A 12,387-nucleotide genomic window follows, 5' to 3' on the forward strand; every position below is an offset into this window, starting at 1 on the left:
ATCTCTGTCCCCCAGCACCCAGCTCAATTCCCGGTCCATAGTAGGCACCAATAAAGAATGCCTGCTGAAGGACCACAAGTTATGCCGCTGTGATCTCATTTCCTTCTTTTTTTAAAATGGGGGGGTAGAAGGGATACTACAGACACTGGTTTTCAGCCTCAGAAGAAATGGGCTTCAGAGAAGAGGGCATGTCTTTTTCATACCTGGTGGGTTGACTAGTCAAAGGGGCTGGGTAATGGACCCAGAATGCCTTGGACAAGAGCCTGATGAAGCCGTGTCCTGCCCAAGATTCTTTATCTGTGACCAAGATGAAGATATATAGGCTGGTAGGACTCGATGCATTTGCTGCTGACAGGAGCGGGACAGTGCAGTGAAGGTCAGGGGGCAGCAATGAATCCAGACATAATAGCTTCTCCGCGGGCTGCAGGGATGGGACTAAGTCTAATAAGGAGGACTGTGTTGGGCAAATGTCAGGACCTTGACCTGGGTCCAAACCCAGCTCCTCGAGGGCAGCTGGAAGAACAGAGGCCTGGCTTAGCTCGAATGGAGAGGTTAAAGGGGTCCTAGGTATGCTTGTCTTGCCAGAGAGGGAGAGTCACAAAAAGTGTTATCAGTATCAATGCTGTGTCCAGAGCAAGCTGCTCTCACTGGTCAGGACATCCTGGCACCTGAGCAGCTTCGGAGGGACACGGATCCCTAGGAATGTGTATGGGAACAGAGACCAGAGTAGGGGGCCATGTGGAACTGTGACGAGGTAGCTGAGAACTGAATGTCCCGAGGACATGGTCTCTGCTTTTGTGGTTTTTATTCCACCAAATAGGAATATCTCTATGGTTTTTGCCGATGATAAAAACAATACAAGCTCATTTGTAAACACTAGAAACATAGTATACAAGATAGAAAATGGAAGTCCTCCATCCGGCTCTCTGCCTCACTCCTCATAACTACTCCTGTTGGCTCTGTCTTTCCAGAACTTGTTTGTGCGGACACACAGTACTTAATAATAGTGGCTTAGGTTTATCGAGGGCTTATGAAGTGCAGGTACTGTGCTAAGTTCTTCTACCAGAGTTTACGCCTTGCACCTTTACAAAAACAATGTGGGTTAACTGCAACTATTATTCTCATTTTACAAATGAAGAAACTGAGGCTCGGAGAGTTGAACTCAAACTTGCCAAGGTTATCTAGGTAGTAATCTGTATAGATATCTATGGATATGTTATGTACAGAAGATGGAACCCCAGTGTATATGGTGTTTTTTAACTTTTTTTGTTTTTGTTTTTTGATACGGAGTGTTGTTCTGTCGCCCACGCTGGAGTGCAGTGGCACGATCTCGGCTCACTGCAACCTCTGCCTCCTGGATTCAAGCAATTCTTCTGCCTCAGCCTCCCAAGTAGCTGGGATTACAGGCACCTGCCACCATGTCCAGCCAATTTTTGTATTTTTAGTAGAGATGGGGTTTCACCATGTTGGCCAGGCTGGTCTTGAACACCTGACCTCAGGTGATCCACCTGCCTCGGCCTCCCAAAGTGCTGGGATTACAGGCGTTAGCCACTGTGCCTGGCCTGTAATTTGTGTTTTTAAATTAACAATGTATTTTGGATGTGTGTCTTTTTTTTTGTACATCTCATCCACCTTACCCTTTTGAAATGGCTATATAGTATTTATTGTGTTGATGCACTGTAATTTATTTAAACTCTACTGATGGACATTGAGATTGTAACTTCTGCCTCTTGCATGTCTGCAGGGCTGTCCTGGGCCCCAGGAAGTAGATAAACTCTTTGTGACCCGAAGGAGCAGAATTCAGATCAAGCCATGGACATTTTAAGGAGCCAGGGTTTGGGTTCCCCATTCTAAGGACCACCTTGTCACAGACTGAGCTCTCTGACTCTGGAGGAATTGAAGTAAAGGCAGAGTAGCTTCTCTCAGGAATGCCGCAGGAGGATTTGTGTATTAGGCTGTGGTTTCGGGGGAGTGTTGGGTGGGGCCTGAGGTATAGGGGAAGGAGTGCTGGTTTTACAGCTTGGAGACCTGCTCAAGTCCCTGCTGCGGCTCCTGGCAAACCTCCCAGTGCTTCAGTTTTCCCCATCTGTAAAATGAAAAGAGAGTACCCCAGTAGTTCAGATCATGGGCTTAGAGACAGGCAGAGCCGATACTGAGTAAAGGCGCTGCTTCTTACCAGCTGTGTGACCAGGGGCAATTTGCTGAAAAGTAGCCATACTTTTCTCAACTTTAACACAGTAATACAGTACAAATAGTTGTGTGTGTATGTGTGTGTGTTTTGAGACAGGGTCTCACTCTGTTGTCCAGGCTGAAGTGCAGTGACACAATCACAGTTGGCTGCAGCCTCCATCTCCCGGTCTCAAGTGATCCCCCTCCGAGCCTCCTGCGTAGCTGGGGTGCATCTCTACAAAAATGTTTTGTAGAGACAGGACCTCATTAGGTTCCCCAGGCTGGTCTTGAACTCCTGGGCTCAAGCGACCTTCCCACCTGGGCCTCCCAAAATGTTGGGATTATAGGCACGAGCCACTGTACCCAGTCTACAAATAGTTTGTCCTTCCACTTTAATTTTTTTTTTTTTTTTAAATTTTGAGATGGAGTCCTGCTCTATTGCCTAGGTTGGAGTGCAGTGTTGTGATCTTGGTTTACTGCAACCTCCGCCTCCTGGGTTCAAGCAATTCTCCTGCCTCAGCCTCCCAAGTAGCTGGGATTATAGGCGCCTGCCACAACATCCAGCTAATTTTTTTTTTTTTTTTTTTTTTTTTTTTTTTTTTAGTCGGAGTTTTGTTCTTGTTACCCAGGCTGGAGTGCAATGGCGTGATCTCGGCTCACTGCAACCTCCGCCTCCTGGGTTCAGGCAATTCTCCTGCCTCAGCCTCCTGAGTAGCTGGGATTACAGGCACACGCCACCATGCCCAGCTTAATTTTTGTATTTTTAGTAGAGATGGGGTTTCACCATGTTGACCAGGATGGTCTCGATCTCTTGACCTCGTGATCCACCTGCCTCGGCCTCCCAAAGTGCTGGGATTACAGGCGTGAGCCACCGTGCCCGGCCTTTTTTTTGTATTTTTAGTGGAGACGAGGTTTCACCATGTTGGCCAGGCTGGTCTGAAACTCCCGACCTCAGGTGATCCACCCTCCTTGGCTTCCCAAAGTGCTGGGATTACAGGTGTGACCCATTGTGCCCAGCCTCAACTAATATTTTTGATCACCTCTTTTGGGCCAAGCATTGAGGGTATAGCCATGAAAAAGACAGACAAAGCCACTGTCCTCAGAGAAAGTCCATTTTAGAAGAGGAGGGAAGAGAATCAGACAGGAAACAAATACTTTCGCAGAAGATGACTAAAGATTGTAGTAAGAGTTTTGAAGAGACCGCGTCGAATGCTATGATAGAGCTGCTGGAGAGGCCTAGATGCAGTGGTTGAGAAAACCCTCTCTGAGGATGTGATGTGGGAGCTGAGGCTTGGGGATGAGACGGGCCGGTCATGCTGAGAGCCATGGAAGGAGTGTCCTGGCAGGGAAGACTGTGAGGTGCCAAGGTGCCCTTGTATGTCCAAGGAATAGGAGGTGGCTGGCGTTGCTGGAGCAGAGTGGCGGAGGAGACAGCAGCCAGAGCTGAGGTCCAAGACGGAGGTGACTCACACCTAGCAGGTCCTTGTAGAACGCGGCCAGGAGTCTGACATCTTGCTAAGGGTGAGTTTTGACCTCTTAGGGTTCTCATGAGGGTCCAATGAGATATGCATGTTTGGGTTTCCCCAGAAGCAGATCCCGAGATGAGGATTCGAACGCATGCAGGGAAGTGATTCCAGGAGACGCTGGTAGGGAGTGGGCCTGTGAGATGTCGGGGAGGGGAGGAAACCCACAGAGGGAGGCTCATGGAGCAAGTTGCCAGTTACGCTCTGGGCCACTGAGGACCGCTGGCCGCCTGTGTTGAACACAGTGCTCACAGTTACCCCACTTGCTAGATGAGGGAGGCGGGCCACTTATCTACTGACATGTCAGTCATTCTGGGGTTGGGGTGGAGGTTAATTCTCCAGCACTCTGGGCCTGCCTCGGGAGGACAGAGCAGGCTCCTGGAGACCAGAAGAAGCCCGCAGGCAAAGATGCAGCTGCAGGCAGTTGGAAGTCGGGCTGGAGTACACCGAAATGGTAGGGCCTGGAGGAATGGGGGTGGAGTGCCAGCATTATCTGCTACTCACGGAGAGCTTGTGGCTTAGGAAGCACCCAATCGATGATACCAATTATGACTGGTGTTATTAATGGTAGTTTTACTAATGATTATTGTTATTGTGAGGGTTAAACTGGAGGATGTTAATCATAGCTCACATATATTGGGTTCTTACAGGTGCCAGCAGTAAGCACTTCGAAGCACTTTACATGCTATCTCATTTCATACCTGTAGTAGCCAGTATGTAGGAGAATGCGTGGTGTGTAGCAGGCAATCAGCAGATGGTGGTTGATTCTTCAAACTTGGAAGTTACAGAACTTCAGGTGATGAATCTGGGACTGTTCAATGGACTCCTAGATACTGAGCATTCTTGTCCCCAATCTCCTGAGCTACAGGCAACCTCCCTGGTGCCTTGAGATGCTGACTCAGCAGAGAAAGATGTTAATTCCTACCTTGGTTTGCATACAATTTACACATATTTATTTATGAGTGTCTTTGATTAATGTCAAAGTGCCTGTGTGATTTTTCTGCCAGCCTTCTGGGCCCTGCAGGGGCATGGCCGGCATGGATGTGGCTGCAGGCTCCATGTGAGCACACGGGGGTTCTTGGGTGGGTTGAAAGTGGCAGCCACGGGTAGCGGCTGGCAGTCAGAGAGGGTATAGTGAGCAGACTGGAGCCTGGTATTCTAGGGTGATTTGGGAAGCTGGTGTGAGTGGGGAATGTCTGTTAGCATGTGGCAGGGTCCAGCCAAGGGGCTGGGGGCAGGTCAGAGCTCCAGGCACTGGGGCGAGTGACTGTGGGGACACAGTGGGCCATGGTCTTGGAGGATCCTGGGTGGTGGTCACACTTTCTGAGTGGGAACCAAACGCAGGTTCTAGGACTCATGGTGGTGGGAAAGGCTTCCAAACGAGGCAGAGTTCAGAGGCTGTCTCTGCAGAGTGCCTGACGCCTGGAGCTGCCCAGGGCAGGAGTCCTCTGCTTCAATGCTCTGAGAAAGGCAGCACTCTCTGTAATCAAGGCCTGGGACAGGAATTAAGAAAATCTGGCAATCAGCAAGAATTTTCTGTGTGCTGGCAGTGCCCAGCCCTGTGCCTGGAACTGTGGAGAAGATCAGTCCTAGCCTGCAAACTTTGGCAGCAGAACTGGTGAGATAAGGAGGGAAGGGCAGGCCCCGACCTTGGCGGAGGCTCTGTGCCTGGCACCATATGATACTTACATCCATTATCTCCTTTAATCCTCACAAGGGCCCTGACAGGCAGTGGCTGTCTTATCTCCTCATTATAGAGGAGAAGCAGAGATCAGAGAGCTATAGTAACTTGCCCAAGGTCACACAGCAAGTGAGTGGAGGAGTCTAGATTTGAATCCGGCTCTGTTTCATTCCAGAGCCCAAGCACTTGACCAGTTTATCCTGCCTTAGCTAGATGTAAAATAAGGATAAAACCAACATCATTTTGTTTTTGTGAGTGAAATGGGCTCAAGTGTGTGGACAGCTTAACATGGTGGCTGGCACACAGTAAGTGCTCAGTAAAAGTATTTTGGTTTTTTTTTTGAGATGGAGTTTTGCTCTTGCTGTCCATGCTGGAGTGCAATGGCGTGATCTCAGCTCACCACAACCTCCATCTCCTGGGTTCAAGCAATTCTCCTGCCTTAGCTTCCTGAGTAGCTTGAATTACAGGCATGCGCCACCATGCCCGGCTAATAGTAAAAGTATTTTTTTTCTTAAGTGGCACATCAAAGATTCTTAAATCCTGGTTCATTGAGCCTACTGTTTGCGTGATACTGTGTTTTTTGCCAAGGCCAGTTGGGAGAGCAGATGGTTGGGAACAGAGCATGACCTCTGCTGTGGGTTGAGTGAGCCCTTGCCAAGCAGGGACACTGATGGCCATCAGCAGATGGGTGGGACCACCTGCCAGGCCAGAGCCCCTGTTGGCTCAAGACCAGCCCTGGATAGGGTAGGGACACTGAGGCTGTCTGGTCAGGATTGTCTGGCTATACGCGCGTGTGTGTGTGTGTGTGTGTGTGTGTGTGTGTTGTGTTGTGTTGTGTTTATGGACTAGGAGGGTCCTAGACTGGAGAAGGAGAGACAACTTTGAGAAGTGGGGAGCTCTCTCAGCAGGCAGTGGTCAGATCCCTTTCTTATTTCCAGCTGCAGAGATCGAAATCAGGTGACAGAATGAACTATGTGAAAATGTGTGGGCAATCACTCCTGGCAGAGGGAAGAGCAAATGCAAAGGCCCTAGGGTGGGAATGAACTTAATATATACATCCACCTTCCACAGTAGCTGTAGAGACAACACTGGCTCCAAGTCTCCAGTATTTGAAGTAGAGGAGCTAAGCGGGGGCAGGATTCATTCATTCCTTCAACAAAGCGCCTGCTTTGTGCCAGGCACTATCCTAGATGCCAATGGCTAACACTTACTGAGTGCTTACTGCTTCTAAGCTCTTTATGTATATTGTCTCATTTAGTCTTCACAGTACCACATTGAGTTGGGGAAGTTTGGGGAGATAGTTGGTCTTCCTCTGATTCCTCCACCCTCTTCCCATCTCAGCCACCTCAGGCACCCAGTATGTACCACCCAGGAAGTCCAGGACCTCCACGGTAGGTGAGGTGGGGCGGTTCTGAGAACATGATTGCTGCAGGGTCTTTTCTGTCCTGGCTGGGACCTGCCTCGGATCAGGCTGTGAGCCTCCTGGGAGCCACCCAATAGATAGGCTAGAAAGGGTGGGGTACCCTCCAGCCAGGCCTCCCTCAGAATGTCCCCTCTCAGGGGCCTGGCTCCCAGTCATACCTTCCCTGTCCTCTCTGTACCACTCAGCTCCTGGCCTCCCTCCAACCCCTCTGTATAGCTTAAGCCCTGTTTTTGGATTCTGCCTAGGGAGCCATGTTCCAGTTCAGGGCTGAGACTGCTGCCGGGGAGAAAATAAAAAATTCCATTTTCTGATGGGGCAGTCCCCGAACACTCCCTGTGGCTTCACTAACTCTGCTGGAGGCAGCAGGGCGGTATGCACCGTGCCTGGCTCTTTCTGTCCTTTCCTTATGATGATCAGCTCACGGGGCCTCAGCGAGGGCAGGCTTTTCAGCTCCTGACTGCCCACCTGTGCCTGTGTACCCAGCTTGTGCCCATGACCTGGGTGCCTCGCCCTCTTCTGGAGGAAAGGGGACAGAAATGACTAAATAGAAAATTGCTCAAAATTCAGAGGTGTGGAACGGATCTGGCAGTTCCAATAGTCTTTGGTGAATAGATACACCTGGCAAAGGGGGTTTTCCGGGTAGGGTAAAGGAAAAGGAAGGTCTTGTATGGTGGGCTATGCTAACCTGGAAACCATGACTCCACTTGTCATTCCATTCATCTGTCTATCCATCTATCCAACCATCCATCATCCATCCATCCATCCATCCATCTATCCCTTCATCTCTCCATCCATCCATCCATCCCTTCATCTCTCCATCCATCCATCTATCCATCCATCCAACCATCTATCCATCTATCCCTTCATCTCTCAATCCATCCATCTATCCATCCATCCCTTCATCTCTCCATCCATCCATCCATCCATCCATCCATCCATCCATCCATCCATCCCTTCATCTCTCCATCCATGCATCCACCCATCCATCCATCCATCCATCCATCCATCCATCCATCCCTCACTCTCTTCCTCTGTTCATCTATCTGTCTCTTCATCTGTCCATGCATCCATTCAGGCATTCATCCATCCCCCCATCCACCCACTGACTGCTTGCCTGATGCAGCCACCAGCTCAGTTATGTTTATTGAGTGAGTGTGCTGGGATCTAGTCAGTGTGTATGCTTTTGTGACCCCTCTGTGAATTTCCTCTCCTCACCTGGTTTGTAGAGAGCTCCTTGTAAAGTGGAGTCCCTCCATCTCTGTAGAGCCAACAGGAGGGGCTCTGTGTTGGCTGTGGGGTTGGCAGCAGCTGCCTGGCTTGAGCACCCTGGTTAGCAGGGAATCTTGCATGCTGCTGCCACCCCTGCTGCACCAGGCCTGTTACCCTCAGTCCTAGCTGTGGAGGATGCCAACGTGGTCACCAGGTGAGCGGGGCCAGGGCCTTGTACTGCTCCAGGGGTGGGGCCTCGTTGCCTGGCAGCCTGACCATGCTGCTGAGGGGCTGCTGGCCTCTAGCCAGCACCAAGCTTTTAGAGTGATACAGTTGTGTTGCTGCAGAGCCTCTCCACACTACTATAATAAACAAACAGTCTGGGGCCAGGCATGGTGGCTCATGCCTGTAATCCCACAATATTGTGAGGCTAAGGCAGGTGGATCACCTGAGGTCAGAAGTTCGACATCAGCCTGACCAACATGGTGAAACCCCATCAGTACTAAAAATACAAAAAAATTAGCCGGGCATGGTGGTGTGCGCCTGTAGTCCCAGCTACTCAGGAGGCTGAGGCAGGAGAATCGCTTGAACCTGGGAAGCAGAGGTTGCAATGAGCCAAGATTGCGCCATTGCACTCCAGCCTGGGCAACAAGAGTAAAACTCTGTCTCAAAAAAAAAAAAAAAAAAAAAGCCTGGGACTCTGGGCCTGGGAACCAGGAAGGGTTGGGCAGTTGCCATCTCTGTTCTCAGAGGGGTGGGTGAGTGGTGCACTTTGAACCTAGCAGCTGCTGTGGGCCTGAGAATTGAGGCCTGTCCTCCTGGCCCAGGCCAGACCTGGCTTGGACAGCAGCTGTGGGGCGGCACATGGGCTAGGGGCTGAGCCGCCGTGGCTGGAGGTGAAACTGCAGAGGGCCCAGGGGCAAAGACCCAAATCAGACGGAGACAGACATGCAGATAGGGCAGGGGGATATGGAGGTTGAGGTATGGGGGTGGGGGGGGGAGAGAGAGAGAGAGAGAGAGAGAGAGTAGAGAGAGACTCAGGAAGGCAGAGACTCAGGTGAGAGAGGGAAGATTCGAGGGATCAGAGGAGGGGAGTCTGGGGCAAGGGAGCGAAGCCGTATGTGGTGGGCCCAGGGAGTAGGTCTTCCAAGGCAGTATTGCAGAGAGTAACGATAGCTTAATAAGAGCCCCCTCCTGAACATCGCACACTGCGGTCTGTTGGGGGATGGAGGGCTAGGGGAGGATAGCAGGGGTTGGGGAGATTGGGGAGGGATAACATTAGGAGAAATACCTAATGTAGGTGACAGGGGGATAGAGGCAGCAAACCACCATGGCATGTGTGTACATATGTAACAAACCTGCAAGATCTGCACATGCACCCCAGAACTAAAGTAAAATATATATATAAAAAAGCTGCCCCCCCCCACTCCTCAGTGCGGACAGCACCCTACAGCAAACACACTTTCTCACTCTCAGAAACTCGAAACTCGTTCAGGCCTCCCGATAGCCGGGCTGAGATGGGGTTGGAGATCCTCCACCCCGCAGGATGGAGCGGGGAGCTGGAGCTGGGACTGGGACTGGCTGGAGTGGGTAGCACAGGGTGGGGGTGGTCAGTGGCTTAGAGACACAGCCCCCAGCTGGGCCTGAGTCCCTGCTGTGACTGAGACCTCCCCAGCTGTGTTCCCAAGCCAGGGCCGGCATTGCTGGCTTGTGCCTGCCATCCCTGCCACCATGACAGTGCTGCTTTCTTTCCTGGGAGGAGATGTGTGGCTTTCAAGTCCCGGCTGCTGACTGTAGTGGATGCTGTGGTTGGTACATGCTCAGACTCCCCTTCAGGTCTGAGGCGATCGCTCCCCAGCTTCTGGGTGTGTAGGCTGTGGATGACTCACAGCTGAATCAGTCTTAGGGAATTGCCTTTGATGGAAGTAGGGGGAGAACCTTGCCTAAGGTTATGCTTCCTCCCCGGGGGCAGCCTGCATCCAATGGCCCATTGATTGTGGGGGAAGGGGCTGTACAAAAGCCAGGTCCTTTTGCATCAATTTGTGACACTTCTGAAGGGCCATCCCAGCTCTAAAGGTCCTTGGGAGATGGGCTGAGGCCTTTGGTAGGACTGCGTGGCAGATCAATTTCTCCATTTGCCCAACCTTGCTTCCCTCGTTTTCTGTTATTCCCGGGATTACTCCCCAGTAAGCTCTCCCAGAAACGGTGAGGCAGTGAGATTAGATACCCAAGATGGCCACACTCTGGCCCCCAACAACAGAGCTGGTGGAGAGATATGAGCTAGGAGCAGTTGTCACCTCTGAGACAATCCATCTCTGAGTGAGCAGACCCTCCCTGCCCACAGCTGCCATGTCCCATCCCTTAGCCATGGACCTGAAGGATGGGGGAGAGAAGGGGCTTGCCCTGTGGGGCTGAGGATTGAGGCTTGAGCCCACCTTGGGAATTGAGACACCAGACCCTGGGTTTTCCTCAGCCCAGAGGCCTTGGGTGATCTTGGGCCAGCCCTCTTTGCATTGCCAATGCCAATCTCATGGTCTCAGAGTATTTCCAGGGATTTTGACCTATGACACTAACCCTAACCATTGAACACCAGCCTGGACGCAGCTCAGCTCCCCTCCCTGCCATCCTTGTTTTCTTCCTAATTCTCATTGACATCAGACAGGTATCTCTGTGTATCAGGGAGAAGTCATAGGAGGAGGGAATGTTCATCTAGCCCTCCCTACCCTAGGCAAAAAGCCCCTGCGCATTTCCAGAAGAAAAATCATAGAGAACTCATCCTCTAGGGGTAAGCTCAGAAGGGGCAGGGCCCTGTGCTGCCTGGCGAATGGTAGGTGCTTGACAGTTTTGAGTGATGGTGACTGTGGCACCTTTCTGCTCCACCAGAGAGGCAGGAGGTGTGGTGGTTAGGGTGCTGGAACCAGACTGCCTGGTTCACATGCCAACCTCACCAGTCAGAAGCTGAGTGACCTTGGGTAATAAGGGTGAAATGAGTTAATCTATATCAAAGTACTTAGAACACAAAATGGCCTGTGTTAGCTATTATTATTATTATTATTATTATTTTTTGAGACAGAGTCTCGCTCTCTCACCCAGGCTGGAGTGCAGTGGCATGATCTCGGCTCACTGCAACCTTCGCCTCCGGGTTCTAGCAATTCTCCTGCCTCAGCCTCCTGAGTAGCTGGGACTACAGGTTTGTGCCATCACACCAGGTTAATTTTTGTATTTTTTAGTAGAGACAGGGTTTCACCGTATTGGCCAGGCTGGTCTTGAACTCCTGACCTCATGATCTGCCCGCCTCAGCCTCCCAAAGTTCTGGGATTACAGGCATGAGCCTCTATGCCTATCCCATTATTATTTTTGTTAGTTGTAAGATAATGCCTGATCCTCAAGGTTGGTGGGACTGTAGATCCATGCCTCAGAGAAGCACACGCACGTAAGGACTTTCTTTAGTGAACAAGGAGACCCTCGTGTTGCCCCGTATCCCTATAACCTCATGCAGTGCAAGCTCCTCACTTGGCAGCTCTGCAGACAAGGCAGAGAGGGCTGGGCCAAGGTCATCCAGTGCTTTGGGCTGCGGAAGACCCAGGCTCTGGTGTCCAGTTCCCAAGCTGGGCTCAAGGCTCAATTCTGAGCCCCATAGCCTCTTCTCTCCCCTATCCTTGGGGTCCATGGCTAGGGGATAGGACATGGCATCTGTGGGCAGGGAGGCTCTGCTTGCTTAGGGATGGATTGTCTCAGAGGTGACAGCTGCTCCAGGCTCATGTCTTCCTCTCCCCATCCACTTCTGTTGTTGGGGGCCAGAGTTTGGCTTTCTTGGATGTCTAAGGGATCAGATGAGAGGCCACTGAGGCTCTGAGAATTAGTCTCTGGCACTGTGCTTGCTGCATAGAGATTGTGGTGGCTGGGTAACTGTAAGTAATATCAAACCATGGCAGCTAGCGTTCGCCAGAACTCTCACTTTCACCTTCCTACCTCATTTACCCCCGTGATGATCCCACGAAGTAGGACTTGACCCTTCTGCTGTTGCCATTGGACTCCAAGCCCCGCCCCCTGCACCTGGGAACCGCCTCTTACCTGGTCTTCCTGCGTGTCATTCCCATCCCACTCGAGCTGTGCTGTCTAGTACCCTCACCACATGTAGCCAGTGGGCGCATGAAATGTGACTAGGCCAACTTGAGATGTGCACTAAATACAAAATATGTACTGGCTTTTGAAGATGTGGCATAAAGAAGCCAATGTAAAACATTGCTAATAATTTTTTAATGTAGATGACATGTTGAGATGATAATATTTTGGGGGAAACAAAATATATTATTAGAGTTAATTTCACCTGTTTCCTTACTGTGTTTGATCTGCCCACTAGGAAGTTTTAAATGATGCAT

Source organism: Sapajus apella, unplaced genomic scaffold (assembly GCF_009761245.1).
Source record: "Sapajus apella isolate SASKATOON/1434 unplaced genomic scaffold, GSC_monkey_1.0 scaffold62, whole genome shotgun sequence".
NCBI classification, from domain to species: domain Eukaryota; kingdom Metazoa; phylum Chordata; class Mammalia; order Primates; family Cebidae; genus Sapajus; species Sapajus apella.